This window comes from Pelodiscus sinensis, chromosome 3, assembly GCF_049634645.1.
Source record: "Pelodiscus sinensis isolate JC-2024 chromosome 3, ASM4963464v1, whole genome shotgun sequence".
Classification (NCBI taxonomy): Eukaryota; Metazoa; Chordata; order Testudines; family Trionychidae; genus Pelodiscus; species Pelodiscus sinensis.
In genome coordinates, this window is record NC_134713.1 from 135090710 (window position 1) to 135109845 (window position 19136).

Here is a 19136-nt window from a genome sequence, read left to right on the forward strand (position 1 = left end):
TGTTTGTTGCATTGCCTGACTGCTCCATGATGGGAACATAAAATGTTTTCTATCACGGCCAGAAAAAAAACAAAATAAAACAAGAAAAACCCAACAGCCTCTCCTGGCCTGCCATTCATTCCTCTTGCCATAGAAAGCAAAGCTTTCTGTTGCCTCATCCTTACACCCTGCTGATCCCCATTTCTCTACCCCTTGGTATCTTATCCTAATCCTCAATTGTCAGCTCTTTGGGGACAGGGATTAGAACACTGCACATTGCACCCTGATCCTTGATTGGGGCCTATAGATGCTACCTGTGGCCCTAAGCGCTGCCCTGTGTCAGAAGGCGAGGGACACTCTGGTTCCTAGCAGTGAGTTTCAGATGGCCTAACCAGCTCACTGTACCTCAACTCACAGCTGCTATCTGTCTAAAAGGTGTCATTGGAAACAGAATAACTCACTGATCATTCCTATTTTGGCATGATATCTGTGCAGTCAAGTCACTAAGGATTATGCAGATGTGATGGAATTATATTTAAACCAGACTAACACTTCAGATAAGGTGTGGGCAAATTCAGTGGGCTATTCATGTGTATTGGAGGTTTGCACTGTAAAAAATCTCCAATGCTGGTGAAGACAGCATGGAATCCACACCCAGCAGGAAAAAGGAACTTTTTTGGGGGAAATGCATTTTAGAAGAGTAATGAGTAGTCCTGTGGCACCTTGGACACCAACAAAAATATACATAGTATTATGAAACGTTGTGGGCAAAACCCACTTCCTCAAATGAGATGAGCTTAAGAAGAAGGGAGTTTTTCCCACGAAAGCTATGATTATATATATATATATTTGGCCAATTAGTCCGTCATAAGACGGGATTTTCAGGTCTTCTCTCCTGAGCTCTCTCGCTCCGTCTCCCTCTCACTCCTCCTACTGCCTCCCTTGCTCTTTCTCAGCTCTCCTCCACCTCCTGCCTCTCTCTCCATCTCTTTCTTTCTCTTCTCCCCCTCCTGCGACTTACTCTCCCTTTCTCTTCTCCTTCTCCTCCTGCCTCTCTCTCCCCTCCCTCTCTCCCTGCCCCCCTTCCCCTTCCCTCCCACCGTGGCACTCGGCTGAGTGATGCCTACTCAGCCGGGCTGCCGCGAGGGAGGGGGGCGGGGTGGTGATGTACACAACCAGAGGGCGGGGTGGTGTACGTCACTGCCCCACCCCTCCTTTCTCTCCCACTGTGGGGGAGCCCAAACGGCCCCTTGCACTGCTGGCTCCCCCGGTGGCCCAGCGGAGGGGCACAGCACTCAGTTGGGCAACACAGCAGGAGGGGAAGGGGGGGCAGTGATGGACATGGCCCCATCCCTGGCTGTGTACATCACTGCCCCCCTTTCTCCTCCTGTGCTGGGGCCCGGCTGAAGGGCACAGCACTCAACGCCACAGCAGGAGGGGAAGGGGGGGGCAGTTACATACACGGCCACACCCCCTGGCCTTGAACGTCAGTGCCCCGCCCCCCTTCCCCTCTGGCTGAGGCCCAGCAGAGTGGCGCAGCACGGTGTACGTCACCACCCCCTCTTCCCCTCCTGCCGTGGTGCTGAGTGTTGAGCCCCTCAGCTGGGCCCCTGCGGGGAGCAAGTGGCGGCAAGCGGCCGTTTGGGGTCCGCGCTTCCCATCCATGGAGAGCACATGGACCCCAAACAGCCACTTGCCGCCGCTTGCTCCCCTGTCGGGGCCCAGCTGAGCGACGCAGAGCACCATGGCGGAAAGGGAAGGGGGGCGGGGCATCGGCATTACAGACACTATATATCATATATATAGTAGCCCAGTATTTGTTAGTCTCTAAGGGTATGTCTAGACTACATGCTTCTTTTGAAAGAAGCTTCTTTCAAAAGAGAACATCTAGACATTCACCGCTTTTTTCAAAAAAGTGATCTGCTTTTTCAAAAGAGAGCACTCAGGCAATCTGGATGCTCTCTTTCAAAAAAGCCCTGTTTGCATTCAAGAATGTCTTTTTTCGAAAGAGCTCTTTTGAAAAAGAGCGTTCTTCTTTGTAAAATGAAGTTTAGCACTGTCGAAAAAACCACTGCGTTCTTTCAATTTAATTTCGAAAGAACGCGACGGCAGTCTAGAAGCAAGTGAATTTTTTTAAAAAAAGGCCACTTTTTTTGGGAAAAACTCCTGTAGTCTAGACATAGTCTATAACTTTAAAAACAATGAGTGGTCCTATGACACTGTAGGCTAACACAGCTATCCCTTTGAGACTTTTAGACGGCTGTAGCTCATGGGTTTATTAGACTATAAAGAGGGTGCAAACTTTGATACAAGTAATAAATAATCAAAATTAAGCCTGGATAGGTTTTGAGAGACACTCTTCTTCCTAGCCCACAGCTCCCTATCCTGCCTTGAAAGCTATTGCCATTAGGAGGTTGAGTTGTACTTCATTTTGTTTGCTAGGTTCAACGAGCCCCTCTATTCTACTATTTTACTCTTGAGGCCCTCTGGGTAAGAGGCACATTCTGGGCATCTCTGGCCTGTGGAAGAAGAGAAATCATCAGCTCTGTAGCGGGACTTGAGACCTGCTAGTATCTCACAGTGGAAAATGAGTCACCAATAAGAGGTCTTCATGGGGTTCAGGAGGATTGGTTATCGGCTGGGGAGTTTGTTTGGGTGAAAAGGTCCTGGAAAAGTAAAAGCTGATTTGGGTTGAGAAAACAGGGCAAAAAAACCTGAACATCTTTTTGTTTTTTTTTTTGGATGGAAAAGAAGAAATGAGTGTAGAGCATGAGAGAGAAATTTGGCGATGTATTGAATAAACAGTCCGTTGCAGAGGAAGGAAGAGGCCAGCTGCTCAGAACATACCATACTTCAAGATCCAGGAAACTCAGGCTGAAGAATCTGAGTGGTGGCCTTTATGACAGATTCTTTAGCCTATGAAAACAGTTTTATAGCTACATACAGTATTTTGTGTTCCCAATCTCCACTGTGTATTTTGGAAGGATGTAGAGGAAAGAGAAAGGTTGAGGTTGTGCAAATATGGGCAGAAGAACCCACTTCAAAGGCTATGTCTACACTATGAGGCTTTCTTGGAAAAAGGTATGCAAATTATGCTCCGCAATTTGCATACCTTTTTCCAATAATTTTTTCAGAAAAGACTTTTCTGAAATTTGGCCCATCTACACTGGGCCAAATTTTGGGAAAAAACCTTCTTTTGGAAGAACCCTTCTTCCTCGTGGAAGGAGGAAGACAGGGCTTCCGAAAGAGGAAAAAAAAAAAAAAAAAGCAGAAGAGCAGATGCGTTCCATGGATGTGGCGGAGTTTTTCTGGGATACCTCCGGTATCCCGGAAAACCCCCCGTAGTCTAGACATAGCCAAAGTTTCCCATTCATCTTATGATAAACATCACACAGATGTAGTCAGGGGAATGGCTAACTGTCTCTCCCACTCTTGCTAGAGGAACAATCCCAGCTGCTTGTCTTACTGAAAGTGAAAAGCTAGGTGAGCTCTGGATGATTAACCAAGTGAACCCTTCCACCAAGCACAACTGAAAAGGGAAGTTTCTGGTAAGTATTGGGAAATAAAGACCACAGAACTTACTTTGTCAAGCCAAGACTTAAAAACCTCTAGGGATGGAGATTCCACTACCTCCCTAGGTAACCCATCCCAGTGTTTCACCACCCTCCTAGTGAAATAGTTTTTCCTAATATTCAACCTAGACCTCCCCCACTGTAATTTGAGACCATTGCGCCATGTTCTATCATTTGTCATCACTACTGAGAACAGCCTCTCTCTGTCCTCTTTGGAGCCCCCTTCATGTAGTTGAAGGCTGCTATCAATTGCCCCCTCACTCTTCTCTTCTGTAGACTAACTAAGCCCAAATCCCTGCAGGAATTGGGGAGTCTTATCATCCAAAGTGAAATCTTTTTAAAAAAAGTCTGCCACATTCCTTTTCAGTTTGAAAATGACCAAAGTGACAAACCCAGTAGGCTAGAATTGCCCTTCTGCAAAAAATGTCCCATTTGTACAGTGGGCATATCACTATGAGGCAAAACACTCATTATCCTACCTTTAATATGCTCTTCCACTTTCCATAAAAACATACAAAAAAATGTCAGGTTTGTACTTTCTCTAAGATTGGCTGCAGAGAGATTTTGTTAAAAAAAATACCACCCGTGTAATAAATCTTACTGTAGTCTATGATGAGGTATTTCTTCCTTCCTTCTCTGTAAGTCAGTTCATTAAAACTCAGCACAAATACATTAAGGGAAGCCCATCACATTGTCAGTTCTTAAGAACAACTGCTCTCTGAAGTCAATAGGAACTTCTGCTTAACAAGAGAAGGCACAATGTGGACCAGAGCTACCAAGCTACTCACTTGATAAATGTTGTAGGAAATAGCAGTCTGCCTCTCTTGTAGAGTTCCTTACTATTAGGGATGCTATCCATTAACTGTCTAGTGAGTGATATTTCTATTAATGATTTTCTCCTTCCTAGGGGAAGAATGTCTGAGAACTCTCTCTCCAACAGCTGGTTTTTCTTCAGTAAGGGTACACCGTTATTTCAGAATAACTAGCATTATTTCGGAATAACTTGTGTTATTCTGAAATAACAATGTGAGCATCTACACAGCAATTCTGTTATTTGAAAATAATATCAAAATAATGGGCATCTTATTCCAACTTCTGTAAACCTCATTCCACAAGGAATAACTCCTCTTCTGAAATAGCTATTTCGAAATAGCTGCAGTGTGGATGCCCCACTGCTGCTATTTTGAAATTGCTCCACACCAGGGCCATTCTAAGTAATTTCTCCCCCGTGCTTCCTGCCTTGGATTAATTTTGAGGCTTCCCTATAGTGTGGATGCTCTCTTGAAATAATCTATTTCAAAAGATATCTTCCGGAATAGCTTATACCAAAGTGCAGTATAGACCCTAATTGCAGCAATTTATAGGGAAAGAGCAGGATATCCCAAAGATGTAGTTTTCCCACCTATGTTCAGCATCGCATTATCAGGGGTCAGATCTTCAAGAGATATAAACTGATATAGCCTATTGAGTTCAATGAAACTAAGCTGATTTCCAGCTACTGAGCACATGGTCTTGATATTATTCCATGTCATTCCCTCTGAAAATCATTATTTCCTTTGCAGATTAGAATAAAATGATAGAATACGCTGAAATGACAGGTTGGCCAAAATGGACATCTTCTCATAGTTGTTATGGGTTCTAACTATCTGGTATGATTAAGCCCTAACGGAGCATCCATGTTCTATGCCCACTAGTAGTGTAACAAGTAGTAACAACTGTAGTTTGAACTGTAGCTTTGCTCAGAGCAAATAGCACTGAGTTTATGTGGAAGTGACACAGCTCTGGCGAGGCCTCCTGAGGACCATGTTCAAAAGGAAAGGTTGTAAACTCCTGGTTAAGCAAAAGGTGCAAAAAAAAATATGGATATATACAAGTACTGTTGCTAACTTTGGGGGCAAGTGTGGAATTCCCAGCCTAGTCTCACCAACTTGAAAACCTGAAAAGAGTTGAGACAAGGAAGACTGACAACCTCTTCCCGAATAACATCAGTTCTGTCCAAACTCCACTGAGCTTGAGACAACAAATGCTCCCACAGGCATCAAACTTGTTTAGAGACTGGGAGATACCACTCTGGTTCAATGAAAAGGCGAGCAACTGCTGAAGCCCTTCCCACAGAGATGATAGCAAAACAGAGAGTACCTCACAGCCTCCCTATGATGTCTCACACTGATGCTGCCAAGGGAGAGTGACAAAACGGGACTCTGGGGTTCATCCCCTCCTTCTTTTTCTTTATCAAAGGTATTTGGATCTGGGATTGTGGGTCAGACCAGATTAGAATTAGGGGCCAAAGTGTAATTGTGACCCAAGGTAAAACCAAGTGGGTGAGCCCCAATGTGCTGCTCTAGGAAGAGCCGACTGTGCTCTGGCAAGAGCCAGCCCGGGGCAAACTGTTTAAAAAGCTGGCTCAGGGAGGGCTCTTTAGAAAGATAGCCCAGGGAAGGCTGTTTGAAGAGCTGAGTGGAGGAAGGGGATGGGGGTGGAAATGGAATCAGCCCCTGTTCATCCACAGCTGTGGTGGCCCAGCCCTGATCTGAGGCTAGGTCCTGTGGTATGGCTCCTAGCTGGTCACGAGAGGGGCTGGCAGTGGCCCCCATCTGGTTGCAGTGGCCTGGCCTAGGCCCTGGCACCTGTCTTGCTGCAGTGGAGGCAGGAAGGGAGGCAGAATTGGCCCTGGTGATCCTGGTTTGGCCCCTGTCTGGTTGTGGCTAACCAGCTGCAGTGGCTTGTTCCCAGACAAGTAAGTTAACCCAGCTCAGAGCCCTCCCCATAGTCTCCCCCTGCCCTGTCTTTTGTATCCCCTCCACACTGCAACCCCCACCCTGAGCCCCTCAGACACTCCAACCCTCAGTCCTGCACTTCCCCTCACATCCCAATCCCCTGCCCTGATCCCTGCACCCCCCCCACACCCCAACTCCCTGCTCTGAGCCCCTCCTACATCCAATACTGACTCCTATATTCCCCCATATCCCCAGCCCCCAGTCCTGACTCCTGCACCCCTTCATACTCCAGCCCTCTGCTCTGAACCCCTGCATTCCACTCTACACTTAAATTTCTTACAGGTACTGTTGTGTCACACCACCACCACCCCTGCCCTGAGGCGCTCCCCCAAGAGTGGGGGTGGGTTGTGATAGGATAGCACCTGTAAGAAATTTAAATTACTTTCACCCCTGACTGTGATCCAGATACAGAATTGTCCTTTCTCAAAGCTGGATCCAGCACTTGGGAGAGCAATGCTGTGGGGGATGAGCACCAAGAATAAGAAACCAAGCAGTCCCCTTCCCCCCCACGCCCACTCGTACTGACAGGAAGTACTCCTGTACTAGGAGTTAAGGGTGCTGATTACCTCTCAGGAGCTCGGGTCAGCAGTACCTCTAGTTCTGACATGTGTGAGAAACTCCTAAAGCAGATTTGTTCCCCATACATGGGTTTGTAATGTGGGAAGCAAGCTCAGTGGAGCCTCACTTCTCTTATTCTTATGGCCAGCCCTTCACCTTACGCATACATAGGACATTCTGTAGCTGGGCTACATCGTCTTTATGACCCAAGAGTTTAAATTTAAGTTTTGAGGTAAAGTTTGTATAGTACAAAAGTAGAAAAATCTCTACATAATGGGCTCTGTTAATGTTTCAGTATCAGAGCTGCTTATGAGGAAGCATGAACAGAAGCTTGGCTAATTTATTAAAATGCTAAAAAATATATAAAAATAGCCTCTTGATTTGACAGTAAGTTGAGATTAGTTAAAAAACAAAAGCGCCTACGTTGCCATCATAAACAAAGAATTCAACACTCCTTATCCTCTCTCCAAGCTGCTTCCTAGTCTTATCTTTTAATTAAACCTGAACTTTAGAATAAATGTGACTGGCATGCCAGTTTATTAAATGAAATATCGATGGGTCCCTACTAGATTCAGCCATTAGTATTCCATATAGACATTTGTATGTGGTTTTTTTAACTGGATGGCTACGTTAAAGAGCACATTTTCATTGTCGTTCTGGAGTTTAAAGGCACCCATTAGAAGGAAAGAAAATGAAAGCCTCTCTTCTTTAAAACGATTTTGTTTTGAACTAACTTTTTGTTTTGTGTAGCAAAACTGCACTCACCAGCTTGGATTTCCTTAACATCTGCTTGAACTGTATGAAAACAAGGAAAGTTTCACAAGAAAAGTAAGATCATATCTAATTTGGATCAATACTTGACAGGGAGTATCTAATCCTGATTGATTCTCCTGTAGCATCCTCAACACTCTCCCAACAGCAATGCTTGATTTCAAAGGATCTGTGTACATTGCAATAAAATACCGGCAGCTAGCCCATGTCAGTCGACTTGGGCGTGCAGGGCTATAAAATATAAGTGTAGTCATTTGGGCTCAGGCTGGAGCCCGGGTTCCTTGACTGTGATGAATGGGGGACCTGGGTGGGGAGATGGAGCCTTGACGGCTGCTCAAGGCAGTCAGCAGCCAGTCTCCTTCCCACAGAGCAGCCGTTTGCCTTCCTCGTGTGGTATTCAGCTGCAGTTGGCCAGCACGATCTGTGCCCGATGCTTCCTTATTCATCATGTTGATTAAATCCTCATGTGTCCAGATGCTCCACAGATGAGCTACCTCCTCCTGCAGCGCTTTTACCTGCTCACTGAGGGACTCCAGCAACCTCCACTTCTCACGCCACGTGCTCAAAGAGAAATATATGCTTGAGTGCCTTTCTGGATGGAGGCCTAAATACATCCAAATAATAGAAGCATTAGAAAGGGGCCCAGAAATGATTCACAAACAAGTTAGTTGAGCTAAACAGGTCAGGAGATAAATTTCTTAATAGGACAGAGTAGTCAGAAATCCAGTGCAGCATAGAAAAACGTTGTCCTCAAATTATAAAAATGAAAAGCCAACTTCTGCCTTCAGGTGTGCACATTAAAACCCTATTGAATTCAATGCACCTCGTCATTTAACACCACATCACTGTCCCAGCCTAATGTAAACCTAGTATATTGATCTAATAGACAATCTCATGGTTAGCAATCAGAATAAAACAAGCATTAAAGAAGGAATTAATGATGGGAGTAAACTGGCCTGTGCCCAGAGCCTCTGTGCAAACACAAGGAGCACAATTAATTAGCAGGCTGAATTGGAAGTAATTATGCATTAATAAAAGGATGATCTTGTGCCAAGTACAGAAGAAGGTTGAAACTCACCAAGAGCCAATGAATGTGGAATTCCCAGATGCCATTCAGTCAGTATTCCATCCCAATCCTCTTGCTCATGGTCCTTTGGCCTCCATTTGTATGAGTGAGGAGGAGCATGTATAAAGCACTACAGAAGGAACCTCTAGCTTTTTTTATGAGTATAAACCTCATAAAGCATGGAAATGCAGGAATGTTTCATGTAGACACATATACTTCTGGTATTACACAGGCTGTCTACAGTGATGGCAGTGTTATACTGCACCTTCCACTCCGCCCTCCCCCTGCCACCCAGCACTGGTATAAACAGCAGCTGGTGAAGCTCTGCTTAAGTGAGTAGAAATCCCAGGACTTTAGGGTATATACCTTGCACAGTCTGTACATGGCCAAGCTGTACCTCACGTAGTGCCCCATGGTAGGGAGCTGCTGGAACTGTTCTTCTCTTCCCTGCCAAAGATTTTCCTCCCTGCAGTGACAAAGTCTGGCAGCTGGGTGCTGCCTCCCTTCTGCAAGAGCCTTTCATTGCATGTGTAGCTGCACACGGTAATGTGTATGTATAGGGCCAGCTTTAGGAAGTGCAGGGCCCAATTCGAACAATTTCGACGGAGCCCTGCAGCAGACAGCAGTTTTGGTTGAGCAAAAAAAAAAAAAGGCACACAAAAAATCCCCAGCTACCTCCCCCTCCAAACCTCGGAGGTAGCTAACACTCTCTCCTCGCCCCCACCCCCACCCCTACCCCCCCCCCCCCCGCAGCACAGGGAAACCCTGCACTCAACTCACACCTCCTGCAGCTGCACTCCTCCTCTGGGGCTGACGCCCACTCCCGGAGCGTGCCTGGCACACTTCCGACTTCAGGGCATGGGGCCCCTTTAGGCGCGGGGCCCGATTCGAGGGAATAGGGCGAATCGGTCTAAGGCCGTCCCTGTGTATGTAGCCTGCTTTTCGCTGGAGTGAGTTGTTACATATACCCTGAACACTGCTTCAAGTGTAGGTAATGCCACAGATACTCTTGGTGGCAAAGGTTTCTTAATCTGAAGGTAATTAATACGTTTCACGGGGTTGTGGCTACCTTCCCTTTTGCACTAGCTTAAGGAAGTGTCTCAATTTCTGGGAGGTTAGTATTGATTCTCCCTCTCCCCAGTCTAGCTTGGGCTTGTGTTATGGGGAAAGGATTAAGGAGTAACTATTGCTTTATAGGCTGAAAGATTCTTTTAATACAACACTCTTTTCTGTGTGTGTGTGTGTGTGTGTGTGTGTGCGTGTGAGAGAGGGTGGTAGGTGCCAACAGGAAAGATAATTTCCGCAAAACAGTTTCAAGAAATTAGACTCCAGTGACAATGAATAAATTGTGATGAGAATTGTGTGTAGGGATAGAACTACAATGCATCTGTTCTTCACTGGTGAAAGAAGAATGTTGCAAAACTCCAAAGCCATGGGAAATATCATGGGGGTAGAGGTGTTAAGAAGAAAAGCTGTGAAAGAGGGGAATTTTTAGCGATATTTAAAAAAGGGAAACCTACCAAAAGCATACCATATGTTAGTGTTTGATGGGTGCCAACTAAAATTCTGCAACAACTTAAAAATACAAGGATGATCCATTTTAAAATATGCAGCTTAAAGCAGACTTGAAAGATCTGGAATGTATGAAATCATTGTATTTCACACAAATGGGAACAGTTGAAACAGATCAAGCAATTAAGATATAAAATAAGGGAGAAAAGGGGAAACAAAATATTGGTCCTTTATAAACACATGCAGACAAGTAGAAGCATGCCAAAATGAGGAAAGATAAGTGATGAGCAAGCAAATGAAGATTCCAAAATAGCTGAAGAAGTTATCAGCTATATAGGCTCTCTTTGCAAAACAAGTGGTCAATGATGGCAAGTACAGGCAGTCCCTGGGTTACGCGGATCCGACTTATGTCGGATCCATACTTACGAACGGGGCTTTTCTTGCCCCGGAGAACGCGGGCGGTGGGACCGCCCAGACGCGCCGTGGTCCCGCGGCCCGCGTCCTCCGTGGCTTTGCTCCGCGTCTCCCTGGTCTGCTGGGGGGGGGGCACCCCAGCAGACCAGGGAGATGCGGAGCAAAGCTGCGGAGGATGCAGGTGGCGGGACCGTGGTGCGTCTCGGCGGTCCCGCCGCCCGCGTCTCCCTGGTCTGCTGGGGGGGGGGGGGGGGCGCAGGTAGTGTGCCCCCCCCCCCCAGCAGACCAGGATTTTCTCGCCGACGCCTGTGGTAGAGCAGCTGGGGTGCTGCCGGGTTGGTCCTGCAGCTCCGCTCCTCGGCGCTACTGGACCAACCCGGCAGCACCCCAGCTGCTCTGCACCAGGCGTCCCCAAGTCAGCCGCTGCTGAAACTGACCAGCGGCTGACTAGAGGAAGACCGAGGCAGAGTTGGTCCCTGCAGCGCCGGGTTGGTCCCTGCAGTGCCGAGGTGCGGCGCTGCAGGGACCTACCCGGCAGCGCCCCAGCTGCTCTGTCCCAGGCGTCCAGATTCAGCCGCTGTTGAAACTGATCAGCGGCTGATTCCAGGAAGCCCAGGGCAGAGAAACACTGCCTCGGACTTGCTGTAGTCAGCCACTGGTCAGTTTCAGCAGCAACTGAATCAGGACGCCAGTTCCGACTTACGTACAAACTTAAGAACAAACCTACAGTCCCTATCTTGTACGTAACCTGGGGACTGCCTGTATATCAGATCAGAATGGGATCTGTAAGAGGTAAGTAACTGGCAACCAAACTGAAGATCAAGAGAGGCAAGAGTAAACAAAAATATATTTACTGAGAATTTTACAAAAGAAATTATACATTGACAGATTAATAGAAGATTCGCTTAAGTGCATGAAAATGAGCAGAAGAAATCTTGAAAACCTGAAAAATAATTTTCAATAACTCCAGGAGAGACACTTGATACTTAAAGAAAAGCAAATAGAGTTTGCATATAAATGGATTCTCAAACATACCTCCTGGCTTACTGGATTGACATTTCCTGGTTTACTAGATTTATATTTATTTTGAAAAAAATGTCTTATTGACAACCAATACATTTTAAATGATTTTATGTAAAACACGCAACTATTTTTAAGTGATACCAAGCAAATATAAATACACTATTTTATAATGGCTTGTGAGACCTCACTTCAAAATGAAATTGGCTTGGATAAGGGCACTGTCATAAGGAGAAGAACTGGGCCTTTGGACCTCAGCCTATACTCAGGCATAATCTCACCCTCTATCTGAGAAGTTTTGAAAAATCCTACCAACTTAATATTATATTTTTCAAATGGGCTCAGTGTGCTCTCAACTTGTTACCATTCAAGTCCCACTGGCTTCTACTGGAGGAAGGGGGAGGCCAGAGGAGTGTTTTTAAATATCTCACCCAGGGTGCATCTATACTGCAGGGCTTACCTCGAAATAAGCTGTGCAAATTGAGCGAGGTCAATTGCGTATCTTATTTTGAAATAGTTTATTTTGAAATAGGGAGCGTGTACACAGCACTCATTTAGAAACAGAGCACTCTTCCTCCAGCTTCCCTTACTTCATGTACAATGAGGGTTACAGGAGTCGGAGTAAGAAGTCCTCCAGCTTCACAGTTTTTCGACATTATTTCAAAATAACTGCCTGCTGTGTAGACGCGGACTAAAAAGTTATTTCGGAATAGCGCCAGTTATTTTGAAATAGTGTTGCAGTGTAGACGTACCCCACAGAGTAAAAGCCCACTGAAACTCAGCTACTTATTTGATGCAGACCTCCATCCTACCAGTCCACAGTAATTTTGACAGGGGACATTTAAGCCAAGAGAATATTGCCCTCTGAAGACAACATTGCAAGTTTAGGTCTTATCAAGCCTCTCTAATTTTTTTCCTTCAAGAATGACGATTTATACATAAAAGCTGTTTTCTATGCAAGAGACCATGAATGTGCAAAAATTCTTTTTCAGGCCATCAAACTGAACACAGCCAATATTGCAGTTAGAAAATGTGTCCTTTGTCACAGGTCCTAAGTGACCAACATTCTGCTTTTAAAATCAGTGAACAAAATGTGTCATAAGATAACAGCAAGAAAGGAAACCCAAAATGGACCTAATTAGGGTATTATATACCACTTAGGACCTGTCTACCAATATGTTTAATTTGCAGTAAGCTGGGATGTGAATTTACCCCCATACTCTCTGCCCATGCTGATGTGCACTAACAGTATCTATTAGTTGATCTAGTCCTATTTAGGGCTGTCAAGTAATTAAAAAATTAATCATAATTAATAGTAATCTATTATTATTTAAAAGTGCAGTTTATTTAAAATATGTTGGATGTTTTCTACATTTTCAAATATATTGATGTAAATTATGACACAGAATAGAAAGTGTACAATACTCATATTTGTTTTATTACAAATATTTGTACTGTAAAAAACAGAAGAAATAGTATTTTTTAATTGTAGTACAGTGGTTCCCAACCTTCTTTATACCATGGACCAACAAACCCATTCACAAACTTTTGGCTGACCAGTAAAATTTGATTTGCACATTTGCATGTTCATTATGTAAATATGCAAATACAATGTTACTGGTTTGCCAAAAGCCCTGGCTCTCAGAGCTACTGCGAACAGCTGTCTTCAGCTCTGGCAGTCGTCACATGGCGGGCGACTGCCACAATTGAAGCCAGTTGTTTGAGGAGGCTCTGGGGGCTGGGGCTGGGATACCCTAGAGCCTCCCAACCCTCTGCTGCCTTCCAGCTCCAGCCACTGACCCCAGAGTCCTCTGAACCCAACTGCCTCCAGTGCCAGTCTCCTTCCCTCAGAGCCCCTCAATGCCAGCCCCCCACGACTCAGTGCCTGCCCCTTATAGCCCCCCACCAGAGTCTTGAGTACTAGCCTCCTCTTTCCAGAGCCCCACTGTACCTAAACCTCCAGATTTCCCCCCAGTGCCAGTCTCCAGTCCCCAGTATTAGCCACATCCTCAGAGCCCCCCAGTGCCAACTCCCCACCCCAGACACCCCAGTGTCTCCCAGTGTCAGCCCCCCGCCTCTTAGAATCCCCGACTCCTTAGAGCTCCCCAGCACTAGTCCTGCCCCTGAAGCCCACAGTGCCTTCCCTACCCCCCTCACTTAGCCCTTCACTGCATCCCAGCCGCCAGCTGAGTGTTGCTTCCTGGGTCACGGATGCTATAACCCTGCCATGCCAGGCTCTGCGTGGACCTCCTGCCTCACAGCAAACTGCTCTTCCACCTCCAGGAGGAGACCCCGCCCCTGCCCAATGTTGGTTGGCTGAGAGGCAGGGTAGGATATGCCTCTCCGAACAGCCATGGTGGAAGGGGAGGCACTGGGTGGTGTACCCCAGCCACAGTCCCCGGAGCTGCCACGGTCTGGCAGTGAGTGGTCCATGAGCTGGCACCAATGCGCGGACCAATGGATGGGAACCGCTGCTGTATTACAATCTCTTTCTCATTAAAGTTGACTTCACATTGTTTTATTTTTCAGTGCAATTATTTTTCTATATCATTCTACATTTGTAAGACTCTAAAGTCTACAAGTCCACTCAGTCTACTTTTTTGTCCAGGCAAGTGCTCAGACAAAGTTTATTTACCTTTGCAGGACATTATGCTGCCCACTTCTTGTTTACAACGTCATCTAAGAGTGAGAACCGGTGTTTGCATGTCACTGTTGTCGCTGGGTATTCACTAGAGGCGCCAAGACTCATGCAAGATATTTAGCTCTTCACACTTCCACCGCCACTCCAGAGGCCATGCATCTGTGCTGATGATGGATTCTGCTTGATAATGCTCCGAAGCACTGCTGACCAGCACATGTTCATTTTAATAATCTGGGTCAGATGTCAACAGCAGAAGGCTGATTTTCTTTTCTGGTGGTTCATGTTCTATGGTTTCCACATCTGAGTGTTGCTTTTATCAGACTTCCAAAAGAATGAAGAATGCTCCACAATGCCAACCTGAAGATTTTGCAAGGTACATCATATTCTTGAGCCTTTGGTTGAGTGCCGTAGCTATCTTTACAAATCTCACATTGGTGGGACTGGTGGTGCGACTGCTTTGTGATTAGTCATAATCTACAATCTTAAAATGAATATGTGCTGGGTCACTATCCAAGACTGATATAACATGAAATATATGGCAGACTGTGGATAAAACAGAGCAGGAGACAGACAATTCTCCTCCCAAGGAGTTTAGTCACATATTTAATTAACACATTATATTTTTAATGAGTGTCATCAGCCTCTAGAATGATGGCTGAAGTATGAAGGGACATATAAATATTTAGCATATCTGGCATGTAAATATCTTGCTATCCTGACTACTAATGTGCCATAGGAATGTCTGTTTGTCACTTTCAGGGGACATTGTAAATAAGAAGCAGGAAGCATTATCTCCCATAAATGTAAACAAGCTGGTTTCTCTAAGCAATTGTCTGAACAACTAGGACTGAGTGGATTTGTAGGCTCTAAAGTTTTATATTGTTTTCTTTTTGAGTGCAGTTATGTAAAAAACCCCTTAAAATCTACACTTGCAAATTACACTTTCATGTTAAATAGATTGCACTAAAGTATTTCTATCGGGTGAATTGAAAATACCATTTCTTTTATCATTTTTACAAATGCAAATAGTTGAAATACAAATAATATAAAGTGAGCATTGTATGCTTTGTATTCTGAATTCTAATTGAAATCAATACGTTTGACATCCAAAAATATTTAATAAATTTCAATTGGTGTTCTATTTTTGAACAGTGCAATTAAAATCACAATTAATCGCAATTCATTTTTTAAATTATGATTCATTTCTGTTAATCACATGAGTTAACTATGATTAATCCACAATCCTATTCCTACTTCAAAGTAGGGTAGCTCAAAGTGAACTATGGAACTTTAATCCTTGGTCTACACTAGGGAGTTATTTCAAAATACAGTAGACTTCTGATAATCCGGAACCTTTGGGACCTAGGTGGTGCCGGATTATCGGATATGCCAGACTATCAGAAGGTACTATAAGATGGTTATATATATATATATACTGTATACAGTATATACTGTATATAAAGTGTTTTTAACCCTTTTTAGTGTACATACTGTATACAGTACACTGTAATGTTTTAGTTTTTTTAACCCTTTTTTACCCTTTTCGCTTGGTTCAGCTGCTGCCATTGCTGCCTTCTGACTTATTTTTTGCTGAAGCTCACTCACTAGGCTCTTGCCATTTTGATGCCGGACTATCAGGAGTGCTGTACAATTGGATGCCGGACTATTGGAGTTTTATTGTAACAAGTGGAACATACACACTACCAAACCCGATATTTCAAAATAAGGGGCTGGTTATTTTGAAATAATAACTCCTGCTTTCCAAGAGGAAAATGCTTATTTCAAAATAGTTATTTCGAAATAGGGGTAGTGTGGATGCTCCATTGCTGTTATTTCGAAATACCTACTCCCCAGAGTCATTCAAAGTAGTTATTCCCCAGTGCTTCCGGGGCTCTAAGTTGAGGCAGTGTGTCTACATTAAGGGAGTCTCCCTTGGACTAATTTTGAGGCCTCCCTGTAGTGTGGACACACTATTTCAAAATCGTTATTTTGGGAGTTTTTATTTCAAAATACATTATTTCAAAATAATTTCTCAATGTAGACATGCCCTAAGTGTGTGTCAGCAGGATCCATCTGGACAGTTAGCACTCAGCAGGCCACTGTAGACTTACACCTTGTAAATACACCAAGCTGTAAATTTAAGATTAATGTAGAAGCTCTCAGAGCATTCTAGTCAGGTTCTTATTCCTGTTTTTAGATTTCATGTACAAATATGTTTAAATCATTTTCCCCCAAGATAACCAGTCAGAATACATCAATTACAAATGATTATGCTGAAATGAATTTGTAGTTCAAGGCAATCTATTATCTCTCTTCACCAGGTTGTATTACCTTTCTTGGGAAAGGAAAAAATAGATGCAGATGTAATGCATGTTAATCATGATAATATCCACATTAAACACCTTGTCAGGATTACTCATTATTATTATTATTATTTTGCATTGCAGACACAGTAAATATCTCCTCTAAGTTTCTTTCATAGGTTTTTTGTTTCCTCAACCAGTTTCAAAATGAAAATTATAGTTATCCCTGTAAACAGGGAAAACTCTCTGTAGATCTGATGAGAACTGCATGATTTGTTGCATGAGACATGAGGAAATATAGAATCCCCAGCCATGTTTTTTAAAACAGTCCCACCAGATATCAAGAAGCTTCATGTTTTCTTTTCAGCAAGGCAGGTGCACCTTATAAAATATAGACCAATTTTTTTATTGTCACTGGCCACGGCCATCTTCAAATTGAGTGTCACTACTAAATCTTAGAGGAGTCTCCGACTAAAATGTACATAAAGTTTTAAATCCTGTCCCATGGATTTTTGCTGTTTTCTTCAGTTCTTACAATGCCAGAAAGCTAATGCATCTGTGAAATGATGGAAATGCCATATACTGAAAATTACTGTTCTTCTCCTCAGTGACCATTATGCTTTTGGGAATAGAGAATCACATAGCAAGCAAACACTCCGCACTTCCCACATAACTCTTTGTTGGTAACATAAAAATACAACTTTATTTTGAGGTATCTGTCCTCACACTTCGCTGTCAATAACTAAAAGGCACCTTCTTGGGAGCCTGGGGATTTAACTCAAAGTCAAAGAGCGCAGTGTTTTGCTAAGTTTTGTACACTTGTTTCTTTAACACAGATACCTCACTTCCCACACCCAGTCTCACACAAATACTGCACTCTCGTGGTTTCTATTTGTTTGAAAATGTAGTAGGAAAAAACCCAAACAAATGTCATGGTGCCTAAAGCCCTGAGCCAAAATCCATTGAAGTCAGAGGAAAGAATCCCATTGATTTCAAGGGTCTTTGGGTCAGGCCCCACATTAGCATATTTAGCTCTGTACAGTTTTGAGTTTTCAGATGCAGAGCTGAGCAACTTAACATAAGCAGCCAGGTTTAACAAGGAGCCTCCCCATCTGTAAATAACAAAATCCTACACAAACGCGGTTCTTGAAACAATAGCTTTACATCTGCTTCCTGTTTGCCACCTAGGTTTGTCACAGGGAATAAATGCTGGAGTCTATTTCGTCATGTGATAGCTAGCATTGAATTAATAGGAAGCAGATTCTTCCACACACCTGGGCTGTGTCTACACTGTGCCACTTATTCCGGAAAATCAGCCGGTTTTCCGGAATAAGCTGCGAGTTGTCTACCCTGGCCCTTGAATTTCCGGAAAAGCAATGATGCTCTACTGTACAAAATCAGCTGCTATTCCGGAAAAACTATTCTGCTCCCGCTCGGGCATAAGTCCTTATTCCGGAACACTGTTCCGGAAAAGGGTCACTGTAGACAGCCCAGTAGTCTTTTCCGGAAAAAAGCCCCGATCATGAAAATGGCGATCGGGGCTCTTTTCCAGAAAAGCGCGTCTACATTGGACACAGACGCTTTTCCGGAAAAAGGGATTTTCCAGAAAAGCAGCCTGCCAACGTAGACACTCCTTTTCCGGAAAAACTGAAAATGGAATAGTATTCCGTTTTAAGCATTTCCGGAAATTCATGCCAGTGTAGACACAGCCCTGGAGGAAAGAGCTCACTTTTAGCAAAATGGAGATAAGGAAAACTAGAGTTGAGAGGGATGAGGGGAATGCATGAAGGTAAAAATGAGCCCAAAGTGGAATGGATATAAAAAATCACATCAAAACTGGTTTTTGACATAAAATTACAGGTTCAATTAACTTTTTTTCATGAAAAATACTTGATTTCTGTGAAGGGGAAAAGAAATTAGAAAAATTTAATCTGAAAACCAAAAGATTTTGGCTGAAAATGGAAAGATTTTATTCAACATATTTTGTTTATTATTGGAAATATTTCATTTTTTGCATTGATAGCTGAAGATTAAAAAATTCCCGACTGTGTGCGCAAGGGTGTGGGGAAAGGAGAGAGGAAATCAGACTAGCTCTATCCTAAAGATTTTATTTAAAAAAAAATTTCCATTCTTTGTGACAGTGCTATTTTCTTTGCTTATCACGTTTCCCTTTTCTTTCATGCAGATGTTGGATTTTCTGATTCATTTGACAGAAGTGAGGTGCGGGCTTTGTTGCTAGCAAGATCTTGAGGAGACTAAGAACAGTTGCCAATCAGATCAAAGAGATTATAGTAGTCAGAGGGGTTCTTTTTACTTATTATTATATAACCATATACACAGAGACTAACACTGGAGAGATTATGAAAGTCTCTTCACTCTGGCTAACAAGGGCTGTCAGCCAGTCAAATCACAGAGATTTGCATAATGGACAGTCACTGAGCCAAATTGTCTACTGATGACACTGAAGATACACTGCTATACATCAGCTGACAATTTGGATCAATGAGTCAAAATATGGAGATT